The following is an 18031-nucleotide window of genomic DNA, read 5'->3' on the forward strand; positions in this document are numbered from 1 at the left end:
ATGAAACCCCAGTCAGATGTTGAGGGATTAGACTGCACTATCAATGGACCATCTTTTACAGGACAAGGCCACTCTGAGTTTGAGTCAATTTCTTTGGCTGAGTTAACTAAAATTGTTGTGACTGCAAGAGGTACCACTTGCTCTTTGGATCCCTCCCCTGCCTGCGTTGGCAAAGAACTATGGCCAACATTAGGAGTGTATTTTTTATCCATTTTAAACCTTCCTTTCTCCACAAGAATTTTTCCAGCTTGCTTCAAATCTGCGGTGTTTAAACCATTATTGAAAAATCCAAATCTGGATATAAACTCGTTGGAAAACTATAGACCTGTTTCTAATTTGGCCTTCTTATCTGAAGTCTTTAAGAAAGTGGTCTCAAATCAGCTTTTTAAATATCTGTCATGTAATAATCTTTTTGAGCCGTTGCAGTCTGCTTTTTGAGCAAAACATTCTACTTAAACAGCACTCACAAAAGGTGGTTAACGATCTGTTGCTGGCTGCTTACTCAGAATCAACTTCTGTCCATTTGTTGTTAGATCTTAGCATGGCTTTTGATACTGTGGACCACAGTATTCTTTTGGACAGTATCAAGAAATACTTTGGTTAAGTTATCAACTTGCTTGGCTGCTGTGAGAAGCTTGTTATCAGCAAACCTCCTGCTGCAAAAACTGAGATGATAGCTATTGGACCACCTAGATTAGGTCATTTGTACGACAGTTTTACTCTGTCCATTGATGATTTGGCAATTCAGTTCAAGGATTGAGTAAAGAATCTTGGGGTAGTTTATATTGGTCACTTTCATTTGATTTGCATATTAAAGAGGCGATTTCTTCGGAGATTTCATCTCCGAAGAAATCGCAAAGACTAGGTCAATATTGGCACTTAAAGATACTGAGGCCCTTATTCATGCCTTTGTTACAGCTAGAATGCAGTATTGTAATGCACTGTTCTTGGGGATGCCTAAGAAAATTCTGCAAGGTCTGCAGATGGTCCAGAATGCTGCAGCACGTATTCAGACTGGATCTTCTAAGTACATACATATAACGCTTGTGCTGGCCTCAATCCACTGGCTCCCTGTTCAGGTTAGAGCAGATTTTAAGGTTTTTCTTTTAACGTACAAAATAGTGAATGGCCTTGAACCATTATATCTGTCCGATCTTTTAAATTCCTATGTGCCTTTGAGGTTGCTGCGCTCCCACGAGTCAGGACTTCTGACTGTACCAAAGGTTAGGAATAAAACGGTTGGTAATATTATTATAATAATATTATAATCCTTCAGAGTTCCCTAATTTTCACATTTGGGACTCTAAACGATGGATTAAGAGTTTTGCAAATATTTTTAAATCAGAGTTAAGCAGGCTTAGAAGTCAATAGTTAGAGCACCTTAGATCCTTATGCTTTTTCAAGAGTAAGGAAATCAAGGCAGTGTTAACATCCCTTCAAAATTCACCCTTCTCCATGGAGAAGTTAATCCCATCAACACATCAAAGCCAAGTGGATGTTAAATTTTGCATTGTACTGACACTTAATTATTCCAAAGTTATCAACTTGTCTAAGTTAGCTGATTCCTTTGCTGATAATTGAGGCAAGTCACGCTGTCACAACCAGCTGTCACAGCGGGTTGTATCCAAAATAATCACAGATTAATACAAATTGGAGAAAAAAATGGCTGAAGGAAATATCTGCAAAATCTTATTCTCTTAATCTTATGGCAAATAGAACCTGAAAGTAATAGCGCTGTCTCATTCTTTAAATGAGATATTCAGATGTCTGTTTCAGAATGTTGTTAGTTTCTTTATTGACTAGTGATCCTTCTAAGGCTATTTATGTAAAATTAGTTTGCAACAATGAGTCCTATTTGCGGAATTCAGCTTCAAGGTTTTGTAGTTGAAGTGACCTAGTTTTGCACGCATTAGAGCAGAATATTATGGTATTGCACCTAATAAAACCTTTAACGTGTCCCACAACATCCTGGGGTCTTACCTCTGAAAATATCTGGAATTATTCTAGAAACTGACTGATGTAGGGTTCATTTTTCAGCAAAGAAGTATTAAAGCGCCATCTACAGCCCGTTGTGACAGACGGTGTAGGGTGGTGCAAAGGACCCCTTTATGGTCGGAAAATGCCATTGGAAGGTAACATTTCTTAATCAATTGAATGGAGTAAGTAAGGGGATGCAAAAAGAAAAAAACATTCTGGAAAAAGATTTAGGTTTACCTCAGTTTAAGGAATAATCCTTGCAGGTGGGATTGACTGCACACCAAATATCTAGCTGCTGGCCCATGATTTCAAAACATTTTTGGCTTGCGCCTGAACCTCAGTGACCATTGCGGCTGTGGCTCAGTGGTAGAGCGGTTGCCTGCCAATCGGAAGGTTGGTGGTTCGATCCCTGCCCCTGCAGTCATTGTCAAAGTGTCCTTGGGCCAGACACTGAACCCCGAGTTGCCCACGGTGCTGTGCATCGGAGTGTGAATGTGTGTGAATGTCTATCTGATGAGCAGGTGGCACCTTGTACGGCAGCCCCGGCCACAGTGTATGAATGTGTGTGAATGGTGAATGTTTCCTGTAGATGTAAAAGCGCTTTGAGCAGTTGTTAAGACTGGAAAAGCGCTATATAAATACAGCACATTTACATTTACCATTGCGTTCGACCGATCATTATTTTGGGGACCACACAGTAGTAAAGTTTGCACCAACAACAAAAGAACAGTCTGTTAACTCCAGCATTTAATTGATAATCGCACCATAAAACTGCCATCAAAACATAAGGCAAATAACTAAATTTCCTAGAACTAAATTCTACTGTCTATATCACAAATCTTCTTGTATTGTTTGACCAAGAGGATAACACTTTAATCGGAAGATTGTGTTTGTCAACAAAGGCTACTCCTTTTGTTCTAAATGAAAAGAGATGTGGAAAAGCCACTTGCCACTGCATTTCACTTTGTAAAATCCTACTAGTGCATCCGAAGTTAAGTCCCTCAACACACAGAACATGTAAGACACCTCTGAACACTTTTTGTTGTAGTTTTTGTTCAATTAATTCCTCAACTCCTCATTTGGTTCCAAGCTTTGCTATTTCCCTGACATAAATATGTGTATATATAAATAAAATTATAAGTGTATAACTAAAAGTACAAATGAAAGTATAAGTAATAAGTTTAAATAATATATTAACATTTATAAAATAATTATGATTATACATTTATATATGTATTTATTTATTTAATTATTTAGAAAGTGGTCTACAGATTTATTAGGTTTTATTGTATAGGACATTTTAGTAGTCTATTTTGTCATTTATACATATGTAGATATTTTAAAAGATATTATTGAACTTCATATACCTACGTGAGTAGTTATGTATCTCATTGTATATTGTTTACATAGATGTTCCAATAGTTTTTTCACACATGTTTGGACCAATTCTGACTGATTGTGTATTGGATTGATCAGATTGATGAGATGAAGATGAAAAATGACATGAGACTTCTGTCTGTGTTTTTTTTCTTGTGCACTAATTTGCTTAAGCAGAACCACCAATCAGAGGGATTTTTCTCACTGACAGCTCCTATGCTGGAAAAAGGCCTACAAGGATCACAAGGCAAACACTGGGGCGATGGACGCTCACCGACGGTCCAACTTAGTCCAACTGCCGAACATCTCCCTGGTGTGTCAGCACCTTAAATTAAAAGTCAGGGATTCACAAAACTTAGCTGGATAATTCTCTGGGGACATTTAAAAATTGAGATATTCCAATGTTCAAAGTGTTAGACCTCTAGACCAACCTACCCAACACTAGTATTCCTAGAGCCAAGCTGCGAGCATTTCAAAGAAAAGGCTTTCAGATGGATAGGAAAAGTAGTGCAATTCACCAAAAACCAAACTTTAACTTACATTGGAAGTTCTTCATTTTAACTACAACACGTTGCACAACCATCAGTTATCTGACCTCCCAGACTCTTAAGGGCTTTGTTTCTGCAAAGTGGAGAGATGAAGCAAAGACAGCCTGAGGGTAGTAATCCGGTTATGTCTCTCTCAGGTGAAGAGGGAGCCTGGATCGCAAAGCCCCCAGGCACAGCAAAAGGAATGATATGACACATGCAGCCCTGGGGGTCATTTGCTGTGTAGCATAATTAATCTAGCCTGTCACGTTCAGCTTGTTAACGCTGGCGTTCAAAGTAACAGAAACAAGGGCCACCATGCAGTGTCCGGTTCTGCATTGAATGCACTCAAGGATTCCTTTGAGATGTAATGGTTAAAAAGGTGCTGGAATAATAAATAATTTATCACGGTGTTTTAATTTCATGGTCCACTGGAATCTGGACAATGGTACAATGTGTACGATCCTAGTGGAGGAGGGGTATTATGCAATTATCTTTCTAAGAACAAGGCTTAGCATTTATGCTGTAAAAGCGCTATTGAAAAGCATGTCTATTTTTTCCATGACATCTTGATAAATGACAACAATATAATGTCATGAACACAGTGACATTAATGTCCATGTTTATTTAACGCCTTGTTAAGTAAGTAAGTAAGTTAGTAAACTGTATTTATATAGCACCTTTCAGAGAAAAGAAGGGTCACAAAGTGCTTTACAATAAAAACAAATAAAACAGCAACAAATAATATACTAAGCCATATTGGTAGTTAAAAGCTTGTCTAGAAAGATGTATCCTGAGGTGTTTTTTTAAAGTTTCCACAGAATCCAAAGCTCTCAAGGCTAAAGGGATAGAGTTCCAGAGCCTTGGAGCCACCAAAGAAAAAGCTTGATCACCTCTGGTTTTAAAACGTGTTCTGGGGACAGTTAAAAAGGTCTTGGTCTGAAGACCTTAGAGAGCGACCAGAAGTGTGGCATGTAATAAATCCTGGATGTAAGCGGGAGCTTGACCATGCAAGGCTCTATAAGTAGTGATTAAAATTTTAAAATGCACTCTAAAACCTATTGGAAGCCAATGAAGAGCCTTAAGCACCGAAGTAATGTGTGATCTCTTGCTGGTCTTACACAAAAGGCTTGATGCTGCATTCTGTACAACTTGCAATTAGTCCATGGATGATTTGTTTAAACAATTGTACAGTACATTGCAGTAATCCAAACGTGAAGAAATAAAATCATGAACAAGCATCTCCATCACTTCTTTAGAGACCACAGATCTGATCTTAGCAATGTTCCTGAGATGCAAAAAACAGGAACAAACCAGAGATTTCACATAACTGTAAAACAGATAGATTTGTGAAAAATGACACCCAGATTTCACACAACATTACAGTCAGAGAGTGATACAGCCCCGGTGGCCTGCCTAATCGTAGGGGTAATGCTGTCTGGGGCAAAATCCTCACTTCAGTTTTATCTGAATTTTATTGCAAAAAATTGTCAGCCATCCATTTTGTTAATGGAGGCTAAACAAGTGTGCAACAAGGACAGTTTTTATAGCCTATCAGGTCTAAAAGATAAATGTAATTGGATGTCATCAGCATAACAATGGTAAGATATTTTCTCAAAACTACCAAAAATCTTTTCAAGAGGAGGCAAATACAGATGGAACAGAAGGGGGCCGAGCATAGAACCTTGGGGCACACCACAAGACCGGAGCAGAGTCTGACATTTAGATTCCTATGGACACAGCAAAACTCCTATCTGAAAGATAGGAAGAAACCCCTTTCAGAGCTGATCCAGTGATGCCTACAGTTCTTTTCAATCTATCAATCAGAGTGCAGTGCTCAACTGTATCAAATGTTGCACTGAGATCTAGTAGGACAAAGACAGAACATTTAACCCCATCAGTAGCCATCACAATATCATAAGAGACTTTAAGGAGAGTAGTCTCAGTTGAATGTTTTTTACGAAAGCCAGACTGATACTTATCAAAGATGTTATGAGAAACCAAAACATTGTTGATCTGGTTTGCAACAACTTTTTCTAAAAGTTTTGAAATACAAGGCAATTTAGAAATAGGCCTGTAGTTTTTAAACAAAGTTGCATCTCAATTGGTCTTTTTTAAAATAGGCTGAACAAGAGCATGCTTTAAACAGCCAGGGACCTTGCCCAGCTGAAGAGATACATTTAAAATTGAAACCAAACATGGGCCAAGTGAGTCATTTTTCTTAAGGACATAAACTGTGGTTAGTATTCCTATTCAAAGCAGGATTACATTAGTCTAACAATGGGTGCTATCCAATTTGTGAAGCAGCAGCAACAGCAGCATAATTAAAAAAGCTGAATTTAATTAAAGTTGCACGCTTTGGTTACTGGCGGACGCCGTTCCTCGCAACTGTATATTTTCGTGGCACTCAGTCAATGATACCTCACACAGGATCTACGTCATCCTGTTCATTATCTGTGAAGGGGACGTGGTCAAGGCATAGAAGTTGGGGCAAACATTTACAAATAACAAAGAAAGTCTCAGCTGAGTTCAATTATTTCAGGGTTGGACACTGATGAATCATGAAAGGTTTTGAGCCAAATGGTCAATGTACACCCACTTCCTGTTTTGATGGCAAATTGCACAAAATGGCCGCCCCACCACGGCCATAATAATAATAATAATAAATTATATTTATAATGCCCTTTACATTTCAAAAAGAAATCTCAAAGTGCTACAATTAATAAGGAGTTAAAAACATTTTCCAGAGTACGATACAGTTGACAAGCAATAATAAAACCCCATAAAACTAAAATTAAAACAATGACTGTTTAAAAGACCTTTTGAAATAGTAGTGTCTTTAAGCCCTTCTTAAAAGTCTCCACAGTTCGTGGGGCCCTTAGGGTCTCTGGGAGGGTGTTCCAGAGCCGTGGGGCGACTGCCTGGAAAGCCCAGTCTCCCATTGTAGACAGTTTGGTCCTTGGTTGGAGCAGGCGATAGGTGGAGATGGAGGAGCGGAGGTTTCGTGAGGTGGTATGTGGGGTGAGGAGTTCACTGAGGTAGGTAGGGGCAGTTCCATGAATGCACTGGTGGGTAAGTAGACAGATTTTGTATTGAATTATTTGTTTAATGGGCAGCCAGTGGAGGGATTCCAGGACCGGGGTGATGTGATCATATTTGCGCCTCCTCGTCAGGACCCGGGCAGCGCAATTTTGAATATGCTGGAGCTTTTGCAGGCTCCTGCCAGGGATCCCGACGAGGTGGGCATTACAGTAGTCCAACCTGGAGGAGACAAAGGCATGGATCAACTTCTCAGCATCTGGTTGGGAGAGGGAGGGGCGGAGTTTGGCAATGTTTTTGAGGTGAAGGAAGGAGACCTTACAAAGGTGGTGGATGTGGGTGTCAAATGTAAGATTTGAGTCTAGTCTGACTCCAAGGTTTGTAACAGAGGTAGACATGCCCTATGACGAAAACTTTTACGTTCGTCTTCTACATGCTAGATATGTGTACCAAGTTTTGTGAGTGTAGGTTAAACGTATTGCAGGGGCTAAATTTGCTTAATTTTGTAGGGGGCAGTAGCGAGCCATTTTTCTGCGCCCAGTCCTGAAACCCTTAGAATACATACATTTTTACCAGGATTGATGCAACAGACAATTTTTGAGTATTTGAGTATATTAAGCCCCTCAAAAAGGCAATTAATTTGCCGGGAAAAAGAGAGATTAATTAAAGCTGTGAGCAGCATTAGATGGGCCCTCGTTCCTCTGCGCACATCAGGGTCACTGGTTGATGCTGCTCCTTGCGACTGTGCATTAGCGCGGCACTCAGACACAGAAATCATCACCACTGAAAAGGGAATTCCCCCCTGAGTTCAATGATACCTCACACAAGACTCTACATCATCCAGTTTATTAGTTGTGAAAGGGGGTGTGGTCAAAGCACAGGGGTCAGGAAAACCTTTACCATCAACAAAGGAAGTCTCTACTGAGTTCATTGACACCTCAAGGGGCGTGGTTTACACATAGTAGGCGGGCCAAACCATCACCAATAAAGAAGGAACTCTCTGCTGAGTTCAACGACAACTTAAACAAGACTAAACGGTTCAAATGGTATGGAAAGGGGGGTTTTCTGAGTGAGTGGGCATGGTTAAAGTATAGGGGGCGGCTAAGTATCACATGTAGACCATGCATTATAAGTTTAATGTAAATCAAGTGATATTTGTCATATGAGGCTTATTTCCTGTTGCCAGCGCAGGGCACTATGACCAAAATATCAATATTGTCCTGTATATGTCCTCAGGCCTGGACTCTTGGTGATTGTGGAAAAGTTCAAGCAGATACGACAACGTACACTGTAGCTAAAGCCAATTTGACGCCATGCCACACCCACATGGTTTGACAAAAAGTTTTTCTTTCAATAACTTTTCATCGTTAATGTATTTAGATGACACAGACTCAATTTGAAGTTGATCTGATGAAATCTCTAGGAGGAGTTTGCTAAAGTATGGCACCTTGTCTTTTACGCCTACTTCCTGTTGCCACTAGGGGGCCTTATAAATTTGAGCCAATATTGGCATGTATACGTCGTCAGGGTTGGACTCTGATGAATTGTAAAAAGTTCAGAGCCAATTGGACAATGTACACTCAAATTACACCCACTTGCTGTTTAGATGGCAAAGCGCCCAAAATGGCCGCCATGTCACGGCCATGCCCTATGACGAAAAGTTTTCATCGTTAACATCTTGAGATGAAACGGACCAAGATGAAGCTTATCTTATATAAGCTCTAGGAAAAGTTTGTTAAAGTACGTCATGTGTAAATGGACAAAATTGCATTTCAACCTTTCAATTCAAAATGATGGACCTCCTGTTGGGTTTAGGGTATGGCTGTAGTGGAGTTTTATATATGTCCTGACATGCCACATATATTTACCAAGTTTCATGAGTCTACATTAAACTTATTGCAGGGGCTCAATGTTCTCAATATTGTAGGGGGCGCTAGCGAGCAATTTTTGTGTGCCTATTCCTGATGCGTAAAATCACTTGACTTGATGCAACTTCAAATTTGGTGAGCTTTTGAATTTGTTTAGCCCCTCAAAAAAGCAATTTATTTACCGGGAGAAAGAAAGAAAGAATGAAAGTAATAATTCCTTCGGTTTCAATAGGGATGCACGACATGAATCAAGTTTGACTCGTGTAACAAGTATCTATCTATTATTTTTTAAATTGCCGATGAGAATTTAACTTTTTGGCCGTTTTCCTTCAGGGACATAATTTGAAGGAAAAAAGGCAGTACTTTGCCGTGGTTAAACTGGGCCCTATAGTGACAACTATATGTAAGGTTAAGTGAAGGACTTTCACATTTATTACCGGGTAACAAGAGTCCGAAGTCACATGATCCTACGGGACTCGTGGTGGATGAAATGGTGAAGAAATATGGCCCTAGTTGTATTGAATGCTTAAGATAGTGGTTATCCAACTTCGGATTTCCAGAGAACGGTTCGCTAAGTGAAATAAAATTAAAAATGTTACGGCAAAATTTAAATGGAAAAGAAAGGGACCAATTTGCAATTTATAGAACTGAATATGAAATGTTTAAGACATTGGGAGACGGAAATTGACATAAGACAAAAGAAACAGTTTATCAATTCATAATTTTTCAGCCATTATCTTGCTTCTAATGGTTATTAAATTTTACTCTAAATTGTGAAGCATTTTGTAAAGTAAGTTAGAACATAAGCAGATGACACCTTGTGACGTGTAACAATGACGATCATTGAGATTTTTCTGTGATCGGGGTTTGCAGAAACGTGAAACCACAGCCGTGCGTATTGACAGCTGCTCTGGCACTGTTGCAGAACCTTGCCTCTGTGACACGCTGTGAAATTGCATTCTTCTTCTTATTGCCGTATATCTCACTGACAGGTCTAATGAGTGGTGAAGCAGACACAACTATCCATTATGCAAACTCATGTTTAAGGGTAATTCTAAATCCATTTGTAGTTACCTGTGGGAGGGAGGCTTGTGCCTGTGCAACCAGCTCCACAATGATTGAGATTTATTATTTATGAGGCGTACTTGCTGCTTTATGAATCTAGCAAAAACAATGTGTTCCGTGTACACAGTTTCTGACAAGTTAGACCAAGTTAGAATGTCAGATAACTCGATTGACAAATGAATGGAAACTTAGCTAGAAAGAAGTAGTCTCCATCCTTGTTTTAACAGACACACCTGGGGCAACGTTGGAATCCGGATTCATTCCTAACATAGTCCTAATCTAGTCTTTCAAGCAACTTTCAAATAATTTAACTAGAGTTAATTATAATAGCTAATAGTTATTATCGTTTGCGTCATCAATACCATATTTAATCTAATTGGATGGGAATATACAGTAAATTGCATTTGAAGGATTTTTAAGCCGATTTGACAGATTCGGCGGCATTCTACATTCAATCGCAGCAAATTAGTGCAGCTTGATGGCGCTAACGTTAGCACACAGCAGTATGGATGGCGATATGATTGAAAATGAAGAAAACAGAGATCCCAGAGATTTGGCGGACAAGCAGCAAGACACTTTCAATCATCCTCGGCCTTATCTGAAAAAAAGATGTTTAAGACAGTAATCAATAAGAATGACTCCTGGCCATTGTGTTGGGGAACTACTTCATTAATGTCTGTTCAGTAATTAGTATTTTATCCTTTATTTTCTTTCCAAAAGCCATATTTGAGCACACATACATACATACATACATACATGTAGATTCCTTAAAATGTTACGGGGAAGATTAAAAAAGAGAAATTTGATCTGAGGAACTGAATTAATATCTTGAGTAGTCAGAATATTATTAATCTTGAGTTCCAATCTCTGTCACAATAATCATATATGTGACGTTTTAGGTCTATTGGCAGACATCCATTTAAAATGTAGACAATGGCCTTTCTCCATGTCCACTGTAGTTTCTCAACGTTCTCTCTAAAGACGTTCAGTCGTCAGTAGTCAAATCAGTACTTCTACTTTTACCAGAGTATTTTTGAACACAAGTATCTGTACGTCTACTTAAGTACGGGAAGTGAGTACTTTTGCCATCTCTGATTGCCAGTATTGATAGAGAGTTCAAGCATTGTTAATTCGTTTTTGTTCTCAGTTAATTTTTAATCCTCACCATGTGGAAAGATCAGCATTCCCCTTCGTAGTTCGTCAGCTGCAAAGTGGGAAACATCCCCAAGGCTAAATTCACGCAATGCGTTGTCATCATCATGATACTGATACAGCCAGCAAACCAGTCACAGCCTAATATGTTTCCTAATTCGCAAATTAAGTAACTCTGCACTGATTGGTTTGTATTTCAACACACACAACCCCTCCACCTCAATTTAGAATTTATATTACTGATTTGATTTAGAAAAATAAAATAAAATAAAGATAGGCCAAAGTTTGTGCGGTTTTGCAAGACTCTAGACGTTGTTGGCCCATGGGCAATGGCCCAATCGGCTCGGTAAATAATCCATGTTTGGCTGCAATCCTTACAATTAATGCTGCAGTTATTATGGACAGGATGAGTATACACAGGACAGCTCGTGCTGCAGTGGTTGAGATGGTGCACGCTAACTCTCAGTCCAACTCCAACAACTTCAACATGACCTTTAGGAATTAGATGATGTAGCAAATGTACATGCTGCTGTTCTCTCCCACCCTGAGGCCATCAGTCTTGTTTCCTTCACTCTCTTCCTCCCCACCTTGTTTTTCGTTTGTCCAAAGTTTTCCCTTGAATCACCCTAAAACCTTCACACACACTGACACACGCTTGAATGTAATTGAATTTAGAGCAGGAAGTCTGCAAGCCTTCTCCTTTATCTGCCCACCGACTGAGTCTGATCTCAATCTTTTTACTGTTATCTTTGATTGCACCAGTCTCGTGTTTATCTTATGGATGAATAATGGCCACCAGGGAAGTCTTCTATAAGTATAATATTATAGGAGGAAGGAGATGTAGATTTCAGTGCAGCACATTCTTGACTGCATGAACATGGAGGAAATAGAGTATTTCATTACGCAATAGCCTATATTTGTATCATGGTATCAGGTATCATGTGGTATTGAGGGAGAGCAAGTGTTCTAAATGGAAAACATTTCCCTTAAACCTTGCACAGATGCTTTAACCCTTGCTCTATGTTCATTTTTTTCTTTTAATCATGAAGAAAGGGCGCCGTGCCTCATGGAAATGCATTAAATTACGATAATACGATGCAGGCCTGGTTGAGAATTCTTAACTGCCCCTAGCTGGTTCATTTGGTGTGGCCATAACTTAATGAAAGATGAACGCTTATATTGAATTTATGCCATTTAGGACGCATTAAACTAATAGTAATCTTGTATGCTGTTAAATTGCATAAGACAGTTGGTCACGTTTCCGCCGCAACCCTTTTTATTATAAAATGCCGGGATCATTAAGGTGACAAGTAATGAAAACTAAAAACAACACCAATGACATGACATATTCTGGATTCATAAAGGGAACGTATGGACAGAATGGTAATGTTATTCGCTCTGGTGTGTGTGTGTGTGTGTGTGTTGGGGGGTGCGTGCATACCTTATAAGGGGAATCAACGTTTTGAACTTTTTGCTGACCTGACCTTAGTTGTGAATGGCAAGTGCATTGATTCCTGTAGCGTGCGCTTTGTTCCTACATAAAAGGTGAAAGTACTGCTGTGATAGGAAACAGGAGTCAGCTGCTGACCACGGAGAGCAACACATTGGGTAAAAGCCACATGAGCAGCACATTTCCTTTTTCATTTCTGTGAGGGTTTTAAAGGAAATAGGACCCAAATGCAGAGACGGAGTGGCAGTGTGAGTTTTGCCTATTTAATAACCAAACAATAAAGTCCATACCAAACAAAAGGTGTCCAGAAGGAAAATCCCAAAACAGGACAGGCAAAACACTGAACAGGGGCAAGCAATCCACATGACAAGGACAATACACAGGGGAACACAGGGTGACACTAGGCTGGGAAAACAGGTGGAACACATGAGACAATCACAAGAGCGGGAAGAACCAAAGAACAGGAAGTAAAACAAGACAAGACAAGACCGAAAACCAGACAGTCAAATTAAAACAGGAAAAGCAGAAAAACAGACTACCAAAAATAACAAAAAACACTAACACGATAACAATTTCTTCTTAAAGGTCCCATATCATTTCAGGTTCATACAAGAACATGTTTACATGCTTCAATGTTTTAAAAAATAAATTTTCCTCATACTCTTTGTATGAAAATACTTGTATTCAACACCTCTCTGAAACGTGTTGTCTGTCTCTTTAAAGTGCCCATATTCCGCTCATTTTCAGGTTCATTGTATTTTTAGATTGCACCAGAATACTGTAAGTTTCCATGGTTTTATTTTCAAAAAACGCCTGTTTTATGTTATACTGCACATTGCTGCAGATCTTGTTTTCACCTTGTGTGTTTAGGTCTCTGTTTTAGTTACAGAGTGAGACACCTCACTTGAATTAGTTACAGAGTGAGACATCTTCTAAACGAGGGGCACTTGTGGAATACCGGCAGAACAGGGACAGGAAGAAGTTCTTTTGGAGAATATGGTGTTTGTGTGTGTGTATGTGTATATACATAAAACCTCAACCTGCTTTATAATAAAATCTTTAATCTTTCAAAAAAAGGTAATTGTCACAAATGTCTGTGGTAATAATGCTTAAAGGAACACTTTCTAAATGTGTACATTTTCTTTTGAATTTTGGAATTTCTTTAAATTGGTCAATTTCAAGATTAACTAATCATCTTTATCTCAACAAGTCATTTCTTACCTAGTGCAACCCTTCAGGGATTTAAATATCATTGGCGAGAGGGTCTTATTGTCCCCGTGCTCTGAAATGGGACATAAATAAACTTGAGCTCCCATTGACAGCTTGTTATTCTGTGTTTATTAGAAAAAGGGCCAATAAATCATGGCCTAGGAAATGATTGGTTCTTCATGTGAGCTATGGTGTGTGTCAGCAAAGAGAAGATTCAAAGTAAGGGAGAGTGTCGGGATATTGAGGGATACACCTGTTACACTGTATATTTAATCATTCTAACCTCTAACCATATCTCACTGCAAATATACATATATTTCTCCATGTCAAGCTCCAAACTTATTTAATTTAGCAATGAACTAATTTCCATCTGCAGTCCCTGGGCTACTACACCCAGAACCAGATCCTAAAAACTTTACATGCAACAGTATTATCACACAATTAAACAGTCTAATATACAAGCGCACACCGTGTAAATATTATATATAAATAAAAGGTTTAAGATTTATCTGGTACAACTATAAAATAATAATTATTTAAGCCAATCTTGCCATGAAAATGCATATAAGGTGGAGTAGAGTGCCTCACTCTCTACCTGATGATTTGTAGGGACCTTGAAAGTAGTTTCCCTGCTATTTTCAACCTTTTCAAAGCTACCCACCTCTGTCTGGCTTCCCTGGGGTTCTCGGCCGTGCTGCAGTCCTGGGCATCATCAAAATCCTTCTGTGAAAAATCTGACATCGAAGAACCTAGTGCCACATTCTGCAAGATATGCACCTTGGCAATGATCGCTCTGAAAATGTCTGCCAGTTTAGCACTGCAGGTAGTAATGGCAGTTCCATTTTGCTTCCCAAATGACCTGCCTTTACTCTAAAGCCTTTTTCCTGTATGTCATTCTCTTGGTTCGTGTCAGAGATATAGCTGACAGTAATAGGGCTAACTAACAGAATCCCATCGGGATTGTGGAACTGGCTTTACATTTAGAACTGGCCTCAGATATCATCATGTCATCTTAAGTGGTCTTTTTGCCTTGTATTTGGCCTTGTTCATTTTGCCACCCCAAATCCATTTTTTGGCAAATGCAGATTGATTTTTGAATGTCTGGAGAGCAAAAGAACACATGAAATGAGATTTTTGCAAATCAGATCCAGATGGTTTGAAATGGTGATGCTTTGAAATTCGATTCCAATCGGATTTCCATAGATGCAACCCCCCTGTTGTGCCGTTCATAATTCGAATAGTCTATTATTCGTAGTTGTTTTTGTAGCAATTCATCTGCAATATAGGGCTAAAAAAATTGGGTTGAGAATAAAATGAATGCCCAGCGTGATTTTTTTCGAAAAGAAAATTGGATACAGTCCCTAATTATTAAATGACCATGTGTACTATGTAAGGTGTAGTCATGATGATCTCTCTTGAAACTGTCGCCCAAATCTGCAGTTCCCCTCAGCAGTGAGACCCGACAAAATGTCACTGACGTTGTTTCCAGCTACAGAAGGCAGCAATGTAACGTAAACTAAGTGCTGTCAATCAAATTAAAAAAATGTCATCAAGTTAATCACAGTCATGGGCTGTGATTAATCGCGATTAATCCAAATTTCAAAGTACTAGGATTTACTTGTAAAGGTGCATGTTGAAATAAATAAATGCATGACAAACATATTTTTCAGTTTTATCTCAACCATTAACACTTTTTAAAAATGTGTAAATAAATAAAACTCCTAGTTTGTTGAGGCATCAATATAAACGGCAGATATATTTAGCAGTAACCAACAACTGGTAAAATGTCAAATCTGCTACAAAGTCACAAAGGGCTTACCTGTAATGTTTTTGCATAGTAACATCAATTTGTAACTGAATTCAACAATAAGAAGGCCTGTTTTAGAAATAGAAGGGCATAATGCATGTGAGGACACAGTCTATATATTCTCAGTTAAAGACAATTACTTCAAATAGTGCGCATCTGTGCAACATGCCACCTGTCAACCAGTCTTACAGTCTAGTCTTCTTTCAACCAGTTGATAAGAGAGACTAGATTGTTTTTCAGACGATTGAGCTGACCTCTTCTTCTGCAGACTGTTGCCTGCCAAAAGTCTCTCATAGGGCACTGTTGAAGCAGGTGTAGCCAAATACCTTTATGCAATATGGGCCAGCTTACATATGCACTTGCTTGTGACAGCCATGTCCAGTGGTCGCCAGTAAGTGCGAAGTGCTTTTTTGTGTATAAAAGCTCATATAAGCTCATTGTATGCTACCTGTCGAGCATCAAAGGGCAAAAAGACACAGTTAGCAACTAGCTTGTAAAATCATTTGAAGAGCCAGATAACATTTATATTGAACGTTAAAGACCAAAGGGCAATGAAAGAAAAGTGATGATATATAAACAACTCCAAAAATAAAAACAGATCGTTTAATGCAGCTTTAAAGGTGCATTATGTGATATATTTACTGTATTAAATCCCCAAATTACCACAATATGTCATTGAAATACTATCTCTTCTGACAACAATACTAATGCCAGTATTTTCTCTTTTTGTAATTTCCGTTCTGTGACATAATGTCTGTTTGTGTTTAGGCCTGTGTGTCATGAACTGCCTAGTTCGACAGCCAGGCCGGGTTGCCAGATATATATACCTGTAAAAGTAAAGCCAGTGCCAAACAAACAAAAAGGATCAACAGAGATAGATTCTATCTGACTTAAAAAACCTAAATTTTTCAAAACAGTTGCATGACCAGAGACGTAACAAACCCCTGGGCAAAGATTGGAGATTTATTTGAAAAATGAAGACAGCTTAGAGCCCAAAAAGATGCCGGGTTGGCCAATCTCCTCCTGAACAGGTAAGCATTGAGCTTCAGGCTATCACAGCCACTAGTGCTGGGCATTTTTCAGTCAATTCAGTCATTTTTGAACTCACATTGAATTATGTAAAGTAACGTCTGGCTATGTGAGACTAGTACCTAGAAACATTGATAGATGCTGCGTTCTCAACCTGGTAACCCCCGTGAACTCTGGGGAGTAGGGACCGGGGGAGACAACTTTCCCCAATGTTTTGAATTTGTACTGCAGTAACTATTTCAAAGGTAACTGTCAGTATTACACATCACACCTTTGAAGTCCCACATTGCCAAACTTAAGAGGCATCTAACATAAAGCATCCAGACATTATGTGACAAAAAGCCCTGCGTCACTGGGCTATTACTGCAGATTAGAGAGGTGCTAAACAAAATAGATGAGCCAAACAAGATGCACTGACAGCCTGTTTTTGGTAGTGCTTATTAATTAGACTGAGCCCATATAGTGTAGTGTGGAAATCATGCTGGGCAACTCTCACTGAAACCTGTATAACTGCACTGATGCGCAGGTCTGCCTTCCATATGCTCCCACTAATGAGGTCAGACTGAGTCTCACACTTATTTGAATGGTCCAGCTGCCTTGTAATAAGGCTCCATGTTTGTGTATGCTAATGATCTCGCTGCTAATAATCTCATTTAAAAAACTGCCAACATTTCACCCTCTCAGATTGTCCATGTATTGCCATCTCTTTCTATGTGAATGTGTTGTAAAGATGCACACAACCTGTGAAACACTACAGGGGAGCCTTTAACAAATGCAGTGGTGGAATCTAACTAAGTACATTTGCTCAAGTACTTAAGTACAAATTTGAGGTACTTTACTAGTCTTTTCTTTCCATGCTACCTACTAAATCTACTCCCCTACAATTCAGATCGAAATATTGTACTTTTTACTCCACTACATTCATCTGCTTTAGCTAGTTACTTTACAAGATTAAAGATGGTTTGCACACAAAACAATGTTTTACTATACATTAAACAATATAAAGGCCTACAACAGCTGAAATTATTAGCTGACTAAATTTCAGCTGTGACAGAACTGTTTCTAAAATGTGAGGATTTCTCTGCATTGAGTACTTTAGATACATGTTCCTGATGATACATACATACTTTTATTTAAGTAAAATTTCCAATGCAGGACTTTTACTTGTAATAGAGTATTTTTACAGAGTGGTATTGGTAATATTAAGTAAAGAAAAGGATCTGGATGCTTTTTCCACCACTGAACAAATGGGCAGAAGGTTATGAAGAAAGTAATTGCAAGAGAAGAAAGGAATTCAAGGTTTGAATGTAAAAAGAATACTGCAAATATGGAAACAAATATTTTAATTTTTCCTTGTCATTCCTGCTATTGCGCTTCAAAAGCAGAGCCTTTTTTAGTGTTGGATACAAAACACTCACTCATGCAGTATACAAAGGCCCTCACTATTTGAATAAAAGCCTCCTGTTCCAGAGTACAAAGTAGTTTCTACCTCTATGCTTTCAGCTGATACGGGTACGATAAATCTACTGAT

This window comes from Etheostoma cragini, chromosome 2 (assembly GCF_013103735.1).
Source record: "Etheostoma cragini isolate CJK2018 chromosome 2, CSU_Ecrag_1.0, whole genome shotgun sequence".
Taxonomy (NCBI): domain Eukaryota; kingdom Metazoa; phylum Chordata; class Actinopteri; order Perciformes; family Percidae; genus Etheostoma; species Etheostoma cragini.